Raw genomic sequence first — 12,988 nt, 5'->3', positions numbered from 1 at the left:
GTAGTGAACTTACAGTGGAACAGGATAATGGTGGCTCTCTTCCCAGCTCGAAGGGGGAAATCGTTTAAAATTATTCTCGAGCGTTTAGAGTCGACCCTTTGGCAATGTTGGTCGTGGCTTTCTGGTAGTTTTAATTGAGTTGCAGACCATCTTGCCCCCAAACCATAAGCGGGCCCGTTTGTTCGCCCGATTTCGGTGGAAATGGGAGTAGAAGGCACACAATACCCTCCACACACACATCACATCACACAAACTACTAACGAGATAAGCGATTTTTAATTTGATTATTTTAACTTACAACACGCACAGCACGGAGCGGCATAGGGCGCCCCCTGCAGCGGACAACGTTGGAGTTGGCAACCTGTATGAGCCAACGACAAAAAAAATATCCCCCGACTTCACATCACGCAAATCGAGCCGGCACTTCGATCCAGTTGTTTTGGCAACATTTTGAGATGGCTGTCTTGCGCTGTTTGCGTTTAATGCGTGGTCGGTTAACCAGCCGACCGGCGAAGCATTCCATCATCATCACACCATTGGACGAGCCTGGCTGCGTGAAGAGCCCATATCACGACATGAAATCATTTCCCGCCTGGGCCAACGCCGATCGCTATCGTACGCGCGCGATCGTTCGTGTCCTTTAATCATCGCCGCGGGATGTTTTTCGACACGTCGTAAAGCGAAGGAAACGTTGCGTTGGTAGAAGGGGCCCGGCTGGAGGGACTTCCGCCCGCCTGCTCTGCGCGCTGGGTGAGACGCGTTGGTGATAACAATATTAAATTAAATTAAAACTCAGCGCCCATCATTACCGGACCCCGGACGCCTGAACGCTTGACATTTGCTTATGCTTTTTTTAGAATAATTTGATTAAAAAGCGGCCTGGCCCGACTTGCTTCATGTCACCTGCAAAATCGAACGTGCGCGCTGCGCAAGAAAAGATGGGCCCGCTGATTGGTGAAACGTGTGAGCGGGTTCGGCCATTCTTTGTCCCTGCCATTATTAGCCGCATTTTATCTCTTGCCTTCCGACCGTTCCGCTGCGCCTGCCTGTCTGTGCCAGCAGCCCAATTACAATCAGACAGATCGACAAATAGCGGCTCCGTAATGAACGGTGGCAGTAATGTCCGGACAGTTATGCCCGGAACATGCCTTGATATCTTATTTGCGTCGGAAAAGAATGCAAATGATGCAAACCATTACTAACCAGAGACCTGTCGGCCTGGGCCGTGTGAGACGTGTGCGTCGTAATTGGTCAACTCTTCGGCGGGAACGATGAGGCCGCCAGTTTGGAATTGGTGTTCGATTGCGGAATACCGTCGCTCGTGGGAGGGAAAGAAAGGATGAAGTAAAAAAAAACACACTCACCCAAGACCCGCATACATTCGTTAGCGAGAGTGACAAATTCGTGAGTCGTGCTGCATGTTTGCACCGCGGCACTTTCACTTCTCAAGCAGCGGGCTTGAAAGAACCTACTCCTACTACTCGCCGCGCCCGAAACGCCCGCGAAGCAAGTGGACAACCATGATGGACGGTATAATTTCTAATCATTATATCGCTTTGCAGTGATACATACGCCCTGCCGGTGGGGTGTATGTTTCGCTTCCCAGTATCTGTTTTCTTGAAAAGGTAACTAGCCTATCAGCTCCCCCTGGAGCCGCCACCATTCCCAGGCACCGCGCGTCGTGGTCGTGATGATGTTGTCTTTTACACTTCATTGCAGTTCGGTACTAATTGGCGACGATTATGGTTAAATTGCCCGTCGCAGCACCGCACCGCCACCACACCGGCCCTTTTATGACTGTTACGGGCTCAGCCATCATCGGCCGCACCACGTGTACGTGTACGGGAAGGTGTCGTCGTCCCAACCCCCCCTTGCCAAACCTCGAGTGAGAAGTGACTTAGACAATGTGGTAAAAGTAGCTCCGTGTAGCTCATCAGACACACAAACACAGAAGAACCGGAAAATAAAACGGCACGACGCACGCCGCACGAGCGCGAGGATACCGCGTTCGAGGTCGCATCCAGTTTAAGGGATCGTTTCCGTAATTGAATGCTGTTTCGCTTAATTGGTGCGGGGCAATCATCGCAATTGAAGCGTCCACCCTTGGTCCCGGCTTTGGAGGAAGTGTTTGCTGTTTGCGAAACCCTTTTTACCAGATCCGGTGTGGGACAACAAGTGAAGGTGGGTGAAGTGCTATAGGCCATACGGCGATGGCTTTTCTGTTTTTCAAGGATTGTCTAATATACACACCAAAACAAAGACGTACGGGTGGTAGTACAATGGAAAGGAAAGGATAAGTCATCTTTTGAAGATGTATATCTCCATGAACAGTAACATCTGCTACAGAAACGCTATGAGAAAAATATTTGGTCATTTTGGGCAGAATTATAGGAAATTGAAGGACTTGAAGAACTTTGTAGAACAAACACCATATACACACCATCATTGCTGACATTTGCAACCAATGATGGTTGATGGTAAACATAATAATGGTACAAATAAACGCTTCTTTAAATTTCATGCAAAAATCGAGTTTTCAGTCTCAACTTTGCTCTAAAATGGTACGCTCCTCCGAGGATTCTGCAAAATCGGAAGCCTTCTATTACGATTCGCATAACCGTAGTTGGCATAACCGTTGCTACGATGCTATAATTATTTTATTATAACTATCCTTCAACTGTTGTTTTGTCATTTTGCATTTCAAAATAATTATCATTAGCCAAACTATCCATTTACGTTATTTTCTCATTTACTTATTAATTTGAATTACTTCCTCTCCTCATAACATTGCTTCGTAGTTTTATTTGCTTTTGTTCCCATGTTTTGGCATTCGATTTCATTTCGTTCTTGAACATCATCCTTGTCGTACCTGTTAATATTTTTTTCATAGTTAAGCAGCTATTATTACTATTTTATTTCTATTTTAATTATTAATTCTCCCAGCATGTATAGTCTGATACCTTACATATATATGGTATCTGATGATTGTGTAGTTCCATGAATAGATCAGAAATACTTGATCTATTAAAAAGGCCCTCTTAAGGGTATCGTATTGTATAATAGGTAATAGGTTAATTAACGGTATACTATAAGCTATACAGTCGCATATTTCCAATCGAATTTATAAAATTGATATTAAATGTTATAAAATTCGAAACAATATTTCTGTGATAGACGATAAAATTCTTACAACCGGATTATTCAATTGTTTCTCCTAAGCGTTCAAAGTATTGGTTAAGCACATTGCTTGTCATTATGACTTCATTCGATCTGCATTGTATATGTGTCTAAACAGTGGCATCTACGTCGTGTCGTCGGTCTCTGAATACTAATATTCAATGCATAAAATCTTCAGAAAATATATCATTGAAGATTATTATCCCCTATTTTATAGCAATTGGCAGAACTTCTGCTTACAGAGCTACCTCATTGTTGTTTGTTTTACTAATGGCAGGATAACCAGTGCTATTCATGGGAGCACGGTCATGGTGGAAATCAACTATTATTGGGCTTGGAGTGCTTATCTACAAATATTTAGGCAAACCATCACTACTATTCCGGTGATTGCCTGTGCAAAATGTACCTTCTTCTTCTATTTGGCGTAACATTCTACGTGGACATGCCGGCCTATATACAGGCTTTCGAGACTTAATTCATAGCCGCGTAGCCAGATAGTCAATCCTTGATATGGGGGACGGTCCATTCTGGGCTTGAACCCATGAACCCATGACGGGCATGTTATTGAGTCGTTCGAGTTGACGACTGTACCACGGGACCGCCCCGATGTACCTATGTTAGTCCAATTTGTTTTAACATATTTTACTGACTGATTTATTATCTTAGTTTAGGTACTCAACTTGTTCTTGCAGTAAATGCTACAGATTGCTTGGACATCTTGGTGTCTCAAATCAAAAACATCCGACATATCCAATCGTAGATTCTGGCTAGCCGTTCGATAAAATAGACCCATTTTATTTCATTCTGTTACTTACACTACGCACGTTCAATTGCATCTTTTACGAAACCACTTGAGACAGAACAGATAAAAACAAAAGCATTAAATTCCTTCAAGAAACGCTATTTGGCTTGAATCAGTTGTAAAAAGTGCCGCAATAAAATCATAAAATGACCATGCAACCAAACACTACATTTTATCCCATCTGCTGTATTCAAATCTGCTAGCTGGGCCGTCCAAAGATCAGCCTGTCCGTGGAAAACGGATCAACGTCCTCGCGGGCGCGATCAGTGTCAGCGTGGTGACCCGTCCTGGAACGACCCTCTTGACTGACATCCCGCGCTATCGATGCACAGTCGTATAAATCAAGTCGTCCATCATAAAATTGTTGCAATTCCGTGTGTTAGTGTTTGTATGTGTGCGCGGTTTGTGTTGGTGTAATTCTCACCCGCGTTCTCGCAAGATTCTTGCAAACCTGACCTAACGCAACGTGGACGCCCCGCTGATTTCGCTAGGATTAACCTGCTGGGAGGAAGACGCTCCAGGAGAGACAGTAAAAAAGCGATTTCGTCCAACTGCCAAGTCGGCAAACCTCCCACCACCCAGTTCACTTCAATTAATCGCCCTGTGATGGTTCGGCGAGGCATGGACGTGACTTCAATCACACACACAGACACAGTCTCCTACCCACTGATGGAGGCTATGGCGACTTAACAAACAGCAAACAAAAAAAAACTCGTTGCACCAGTACCAGATGGATTGAAGTTTTATTAATTTGAAATAAATTGCGCTGCCTGTCCTATTTCGTCAGCGGTGTTGAAGTGCAATTTACTGCGCTTGGCCCGCCGTGCAAATGGAACTGGCGAATAGGACACAGGCCCCCGGTGAGAATCTATCCGCAACATTCGTCCAACGACAGCGCTCGCCAACGGCCCCGCCACGTTCCCCATTTCGCACTTGGAGCGTGCAGTTTGTTTTTTGACTCTCTTTACTTTATTTTCAGGTTTCATTTTCCGGTAGATTGTACTCGTGTACTGTTTACGCCAGTTTTACGATAGCCCGCAGGGGACCGTTCTACCACCCCGCCAGCTTACCCTTTCGAGGGGTTTCGCAGCGAAGGTTGGTTCCTTTTATTGTTATTATTAAGTATAACTTTAAAGCCGCTTCGAAATCTTGCACTTTTACAGCGCGAAAGACGCTGGCCTGATCCGGTCCCGGCATCTCGGGTATCCGGGCTCGGGATGCGCTAGGACGATGTTCTGCGGCTTGGCCCTGGGTGTGGATGGTGCGTCTGTGGTCTGCTGCTGGCTCTTCTCTTGCGGGAGGCAATAAAAGCGGGGATCGCACATACGAGAACGGCGCTACGATTACAAAAAAATAACAAAACAGCAGTGGAAGCTGCCCGTGTTAAAATGTGCGCACGGAACGGGGCGGATTAAAACCGGCCGCACGTGAAGACTCCGGCGGCAAGGGAGTCCAACATCCAACCGACTGTGGTTTTGTTGGTCGATTGGGTTGGGAGAGAAAAACAAAACGCCTCGCCGATGGAGCTGACTCAGGACATCACGAGTACAGTATGTGTCATGCCTTTGAACATATTTTTTTTTTATTTTAGTTCTAGTTCTATTATAGAATTTTAGAAATTTGTACTTTATCTATTCACAATTTGACCAATAATTTATTTCATCTTAACTACTACAGGTAAGGAAGATGTGTTAATAACAGTTGTATTTTGAATGGCTTTTCTTAATTTAATAGAATGCTAGACTTTCATATTTTAAAAATCTTTTTAAAACTTTTGCACCAAAACCATCGTATCGATTTTAATATAATTTTATTCTATAGCATATTTGGTAAGAGTTTCGTTGGTATTATTATATGTATATTCAAAAGGTCAATAGCTGGCATTATCACTTAATTCAAATAAATGCATTAACAATATTAAAACAAACAGTAATGCATTATATTTTGGTTATTTAGTAAGAAACAAAATCCAATTTCCACTAAACCAAATTAGGGCTCCTTAGATTATATTAACTGTTGAAGATATTCACTGTCCTTTTCAAAATTTAGCACAAAAAAGATGTTACGATCATGATTTTTATTTAATTTTCGCTCATATTTTGACGCTTACTGTAACCATCTCAGCACAAGGATATTAAACCCACACTGCACACACACACACACAAGTGCACCACTGCCGGAGAGCTGATTCTTTCTGCATGCAGAAACTATAAAGTCATTCTCAACGCTTTTTAAATTATAGCCGAACGGTATTTAATTTTACGACCCAGGTAAGGTTCATCTCATCCTTATCCCGTCGGTGTCGACGGATGATGCATTTTCCAGGAACGCTACAAGCCCGGTTTGACGTCCAATGTCTTCACTCGGAAACTCCAATCGGGCGTCCGATTGCAGCCACCCTTGCGCGGCCCGAGCAGAAGATACGGCACACAAAACAACACAAAACAGCAAAAAACACCCAACGAAATCAGACAAGAAATAAAATGCTCCATCAAACAGCTTCTCGCACGGCAAAGGTTTCCCTTCTCCGTCCTTTTCTTTCGCTCTCTCTCTCTCTATTTCGCCATAGTATATTCCACAAATAAATGCAGTTGCAACCTGCAGAAGAAACACACCCGCGTCACAACATAAAAAAAACGCAAACCCAAACGGAAACGGGTCGAGCGTTGGGTTGCTCATAAAAGCGCCCAGTGTTTATGTAGTGTGCCAAAGGTGCTTTTACGGGAAATTGCGATCTGGAGCGATGAAATTTGATTGTCCCCGTGCAACGTCATCCTGCCGTACCGTGGCGTACGGTTCCTCGCTCTCTTTCTTTTAACTGTGTCCGCATTTTAATTTTAATTGTCCGCCAAGAAATGCTGCGCGCTGAAACTGAACCCCACCCGGAAGCGTCTGGTTTTGTTTTATTCGTTATCTGTTTGCTCCCACATGAATCAGCCGCCACCCCTCTCTCGCTTTTTTGCCGCCCAAAGTTCAACGGTATCGGGATAAACAAATGGGCGAGACAACTTAAGTAGCAGAACCTTCTTCTCGAGTTCACCTGATTTGACATCTACGGCACGGTTGGGATCAGTCCGGACAACGCTGGAATGTTTTCCCCATCGTCACCATTGTTTCATCTTGCCCTCCTTCCGGCAGGACACTTCACGACCTCCAACGAAACGAATTCGGAAGTGCCACCACACGACAAACAAGATTTGCGATATTGTAAAAATGCTCCTGGTGCGCATTACGCGATAAAACTTTGTCGTCTGTGTCGTTTGATCTGAGGGTCGTTTGTGTGTATGTGTTCGAGGTAAGATCGTCCCAAAACCGACGGCAAAGCAACGGCAACTTTAGCTACCGACGAACGGTTTGATGATGATGTTTTCATTCATAAAAGTTTCGGGTAAGTTTTATGTGTGGGAATGCGGCTCGGTGCGCTCCACCACGCGACGACCCCGCGTCTCCCCGTGTGGTACAGGTCGTTAACGGTTGTCAATGAAATTTGCCGCGAACGAGCGTTGCATACCGTGTAGCCGTGTGCCGTAGCTAATATGATTGTACGTGATTTTGCGATTCCTGCTCGGCTGGTACACCGTTTGACGGTCCGTGGAGAGCCGTACATCCAAAGGGAAGCATCGCAAATTCGTGGGGTGTGTTCTTTGTGTTTGGGATTATCAGCGGTGAGCACTTCATTCGGTTCACCCGGATCGAATCGGGTGGGATTTCTTTTAAAGACGTTTGAAGCTAAGACCAGGATTTCGTTCGTAATTAAACAAGTGTGTGATCTGTATGCATTTCGTGTTTGTATAATTGATTCTTATTAGGAAAGAGCAACTTTCAAATGTGGGCAATTGTATCTAGATATTCGATAATCTGATATATCTGAATCAAGATAAAAATTATCCAAAATAATATGACTTAAATAAATAAAAGCTGTGATAACGATAATATTTTAAACATGATCTAATGAGTTCCAGGCATGGTAGTACGTATTGAATCCATTTTAATCATTATTGTTATCGCTCATATCTAAATGAACGTTTATATTCTTGGTTAAGGGGCAGTTGCGTGGTAAAATCGTCCGCTCGTACGACTTAACAACATGCCCGTCGCGGGTTCAAGCCTCATGTGGACCGGACCGTCTCCCATAGCAAGGACAATGCTATCCGGCTATGCGGTACTCAATAATTCCCGAAAGCCTGTATCCTTAGCTTATCCTAGCCCGGTCCTTACGCCAGGAAGAAGAAGAAAAAGTAATAAAGTATAATAAAGTCCGTTGTTACTCTCGAATAATCTAATAGCGTCCTTAAATGGAAATAGCGGATTTTATGGGGGCATTGCTGGCCAGCTGTTTTTGATGTTCGAGGGACTCTGTCAGTGGCGTATAAATTTATGTTTTCGATTTTAAGTGACGATTCAATCTCGTTGGCAAGCGTTTCGGTAAATAAGTGTTCATGATGCCTGGAAGAATTAATCTACCAATGAACCAAAGATCAAGTGTAGTTTGCTCATCCATTCTGCTGGGAGATTCAGCGTGTAAGTGAAATTCTAGCACTGAACGAACAAACAACAAACAAATCTCTCAAACAAATGTTCTAACACGTGTGCAGAGTCCTTAAAGTATGTTTCACAGTAGTATGTTTCATTCTAAGCTTAAGTTATGATCAAGTGGGGTTCCAAGATCGCTTTGCATTGCTTTATAGATGGATTTTATAAATAATTTACCAGATTTTTTTTTTGCATGAGAAACCTCATTGAATTACATTTATCAAAGCACAATGTATCTCAGTTGGACGGGTAGCAGTCACATAAATCGCTTAAAAATATTTGCAAAACATAACTATTAAATAAATACTTTTTCTATTTGTCGCCCAAAAAGAATTTATCGTCATTAAATTGCTTTGAACAATTGAGCGCTAAAACAAAGGACAGAACATAAAAAAATACATAAATCGGAGAGAACTACAAGCTTCAACCCTTACAAGACACCCAATTGACAATTGAACTGGTAGCATATTTTATAAGTGTTTCTTAAGCAGTCTTAAATGCTTATTACGTACCCAACAGAAAGCCTTTGTACGATAGTAGAATAGTTGATTTCATGCAATTTTCAAGCTTATTTACAATTCTACGATCGTAGAGGCCTTTCCGATGGGTACGTAATAAGTATATTAGTTTTTTTTTAATTTTATTTTGACGCCCCAAACATAATAGCTTCACACGGCTAATGCATAAGAGTGCATTTGTGTCATTTCCTTAGCAACGATTTTCGGCTGTCTTTGAGTGAATACTGAGAATACTCAGCTCGACCAGTGTTGGATGCTTCCAGCACTTCATTTTTGTATCGTTATTTGTCTGTGAGTATCGCGAGAGTCAACAGCGGCTTGTAGAATCTACCGTTGATTATTACTAAAAGCTGGCATCCTTTTTTATTTTATATTTCTAGGGCATCAATCACAAATGTGTCTACATATATAATAAGGCGGTTTTATGTTTTTCGCATTAACTTCATCCCTTGATCAGAAGAGTGTTGGCGAAGACTCACGAGAAGAATATCTTGCTAATTTATATTACAAATTTAATTGAGGCAAATAAAAATATAAATAAGTGAAAATATAAAATGCTTAATAATAGTGCATCAAAACCAATACGCGACGCAAATAAAGTGTGTGCAATAAAACTAAGACAATTAAAACGACATCCAATTAAACGTACATATGGATGACTTCTGATTAATCACATTAGTTGTAAAGTATACACTATCACTATCTATTATTTTATCAATTAGGGTAATTTATTAAAAGAAAAACCTTCAATTACAAATCTCACCCAGCACCGGGCCGCTCGATCCGCCCGAGCCGGGCACAGCAAGGGCCACTTCCCTTCAGTTCCTTGTACAAACACTTGCATCTACATCTTCATATCAAGCACGAACGCATCGGAGATGAATTATTTATAATAGTCCATCGTAAGCGTGAGCCGACTGTTTGCAGCCAAAGTTTTTCACTTTACCTCTTCTTTTTGCCTCTCTCTCTCTCTACGCTTAAGTGTGCTTCCTTCCAAACGCTCCCATGCACCAATCAATCGTTACGCTGACGGGCGATCGTCGCAGCGTGACAAGACACACTGACCAAGAGAGACACTCGGCGGAGTGTGCTACCCCAGCCCCGGCTGCATTCCAACAGCACGAGCAGTGCCGAAGACTCGAGGTCCGCGGGCAACGAAAGGGAATTAATATTTTGCATACCACTTGGCGGATGCTGTAACAACCGAGATATATACAAACGTCACGCCTCACGTCGAGTTTGCTGCGGCATGCCGGAACGGTGAACCAGCGGACCTGGGCTTGGGTAGAAGATGCGGAGGCACAGTATGGTCCACCACTAACCACACTTAAGAGGATTCTGTTTCACATTCTACTACAAACTGTACTGTTCCTGTATCCAGCATGACGGTGTTGCGAACCGCGCCAGTGAGCCGCACTCGTACGGGGCCGAAAGTAATCTACGAAAATTAGGTTTCTCTCGCATCGGACGCCCACAGCCGGGATCTGCTGTTCTTTAATATAAAGTCATTTCTGCTGAATAAACACTTTTATCGGTGCGATGTTGGGTGCAAGGACACGAGACACCTTCCATTCGGACCTGACACGTCTCTGACACGGCTCCGACACAGCTCATCGACATCTTTCCGAATTGGGCGAACCGAACGAGAGCGAACGACGACTATGACGACAGCGCTGATGACGGCTTGCAGGGGAAGAGTAAGGCCAGTATTGCACCTCGCACCCAAAAGGCATAAATTTGCATACATTCGTCCGGACGGCACCGTACATATTGTTCACTTGTTTGCAATGTGATTACTTTCTCTAAATACGTTCCTCGGACTCAGATGTCACTGTGTTGCAGGCACATTCGACGCTCCGTGTATCTGGTACGACTATAGCATTGGTCTGGTCCACTTTTGTGGATCTTCCATCCAGCCGTCCAAAGGAGCGTATCGAACCGATTTCGATCGGACGAAGCCTGGTGCTACGAGAAAGCCTACGGGTTTTCCGCTTTAGTTTTTCCACCCGTGTACACCGAACCAACGTACGGAGAGTTTTCCAGTTACCGGTGCCGCACACACACACACAGATATATACACACACTCACACACAAGCACTTGATCAAATTGATGAAAACGATTGCACCGACCCAAACCGGACGACACTCTGGCTCACGGTCAGGTGTCGAGAATGATTTTCCTACACTGCGTCCGAATCCTCCACCGTGTCCTGTGCTTCGAACTAGGCGTTCCGGTGACGACCGGCCACGGTCCTAACCGGCCACACCGGCCACAAAACGGTGCCCACTTCTAGTGGAATAAGCATGTTGTGGGAAATCAGTTAAAGGCTTTGACAACGAGCTAATAGAGTTTCCGTTTCTGGTTTTAGAAAGGACACTCCTCCAGCGCACCGGTCCAAGCTAGCCGCGTAACCACCTTCCCCAGTTCGGTGTCGGTCGCCGGCACTCGGTGGCAAAGTTCACAGCTCATCCACAGCCCAACAATCGCACCGCTGCAGTACTGCAGCCTTTCGCACAGGGCTTCGTTGTCATCGTTGGTCAGCAACGACAGCAACGTTCCCCGGGCGGACTCATCCTGCTATCACATGTCATCGAAATTACGTCTAAACGAGCGTTTAAATGATTTCGAATGGACAACAACAAACTATCAGGGAGGATGGGATTTCACACACATTAGAGGTTCCCCCGGTTTGCAGCACTCTCCTGGGCGGTGGTTTCAGTTACAAGGACCCGAAGTGATCATCGCCCGATAGGATGGAACTTGATGTGTGTGCCTTTGAAAATTAACCTTCTGGTTTTCTCCTCGAGAGTGTCAGTTTTGGCATCCATGGGGTCGTGATTTGTGTACGGGGTTGTATTCTCCTTTCATCGGGCCTGCACACAAGGTGACAACGTTCTCTCGTACCGCCGGAGGTGCAACAGATAATCTGTCAAAAGTGTGAGAGATTGGTTTTCCAGCACGTTAACCGAAGGGCGAAGGACGTTTGATTAAAATTATATAAAATGTAGTAATGGTAGAGGATGTTCCGTTTCTGTTGCGACTAAAGCGCACTTTCTAGGGCGCAATATTTTGCTAGAATATAAGTACAGAATATATTTATGCGATGGGTACCACATTATTGTAACCACTCTTAATCCGCCACTGCCCTCTGCTTTAAAATACTTCATTTGGCTGGTATTTCATTCCTATGTTGCATAATTAATATTTTTTTCCAAAGGAACAGTGAAAGAAAGTATCCATAGTTGATTAGGGTAAAATTATTTTTAAGGTATTTGATTTTAAAAAATTAAATGATAAATTTTCAAATATTTTCTTATTACAATAGCAATACAATTTCAATAGAGCTTCATCTCTGGGTCATAAAAATGCTTTATATGAGTATGCGATCTGTTGTTAGATACTTACATGCATATACAAAACGTAGAGCTCATGTACCTAGGCTCTCCAGAATAAATTGGTCAAATGCGAAAAACTGTTTAATATTTAAGGGACTACAAATGTACAACCGAATCCCCAATCACGTGGTTCAAACATCATTGTACAGCTTTAAACAATGTTGTGCGGCATATATTAAGTCAATAATTCAAACCTTGTTTTGAATTAGTTAAAAAACCTTAAGTGGCCAACTATGTTGCAGGCTGCGGCTCTTTTCGAACTATTATATATGATACTGTAACTCCCTCCTTTAATACGTACTAGTTTTGTTGTGTTTTGAATCATTTATTAATGAAGAATGTCTTGTTAATTTAAATATCCTAGTGATACATTCGTTCCTCTCAATCCATTGTCGGGGAAAGAGATGGGACTCATCATCATCATCATCATCTTGTAAGATTAAAATACAGTACTGATCTCACTTAGAGCGGTCCCGTGGTACAGTCGTCAACTCGTACGACTTAATAACATGCCCGTCATGTAATGGTAAGCAAATATAAAATACAAAACTGTGCATGATAG

This window comes from Anopheles gambiae, chromosome 2 (genome assembly GCF_943734735.2).
Source record: "Anopheles gambiae chromosome 2, idAnoGambNW_F1_1, whole genome shotgun sequence".
Lineage (NCBI taxonomy): Eukaryota > Metazoa > Arthropoda > Insecta > Diptera > Culicidae > Anopheles > Anopheles gambiae.
The sequence above is the reverse complement of the archived record's forward strand: the minus strand, read 5'-3'. Positions refer to the sequence as shown.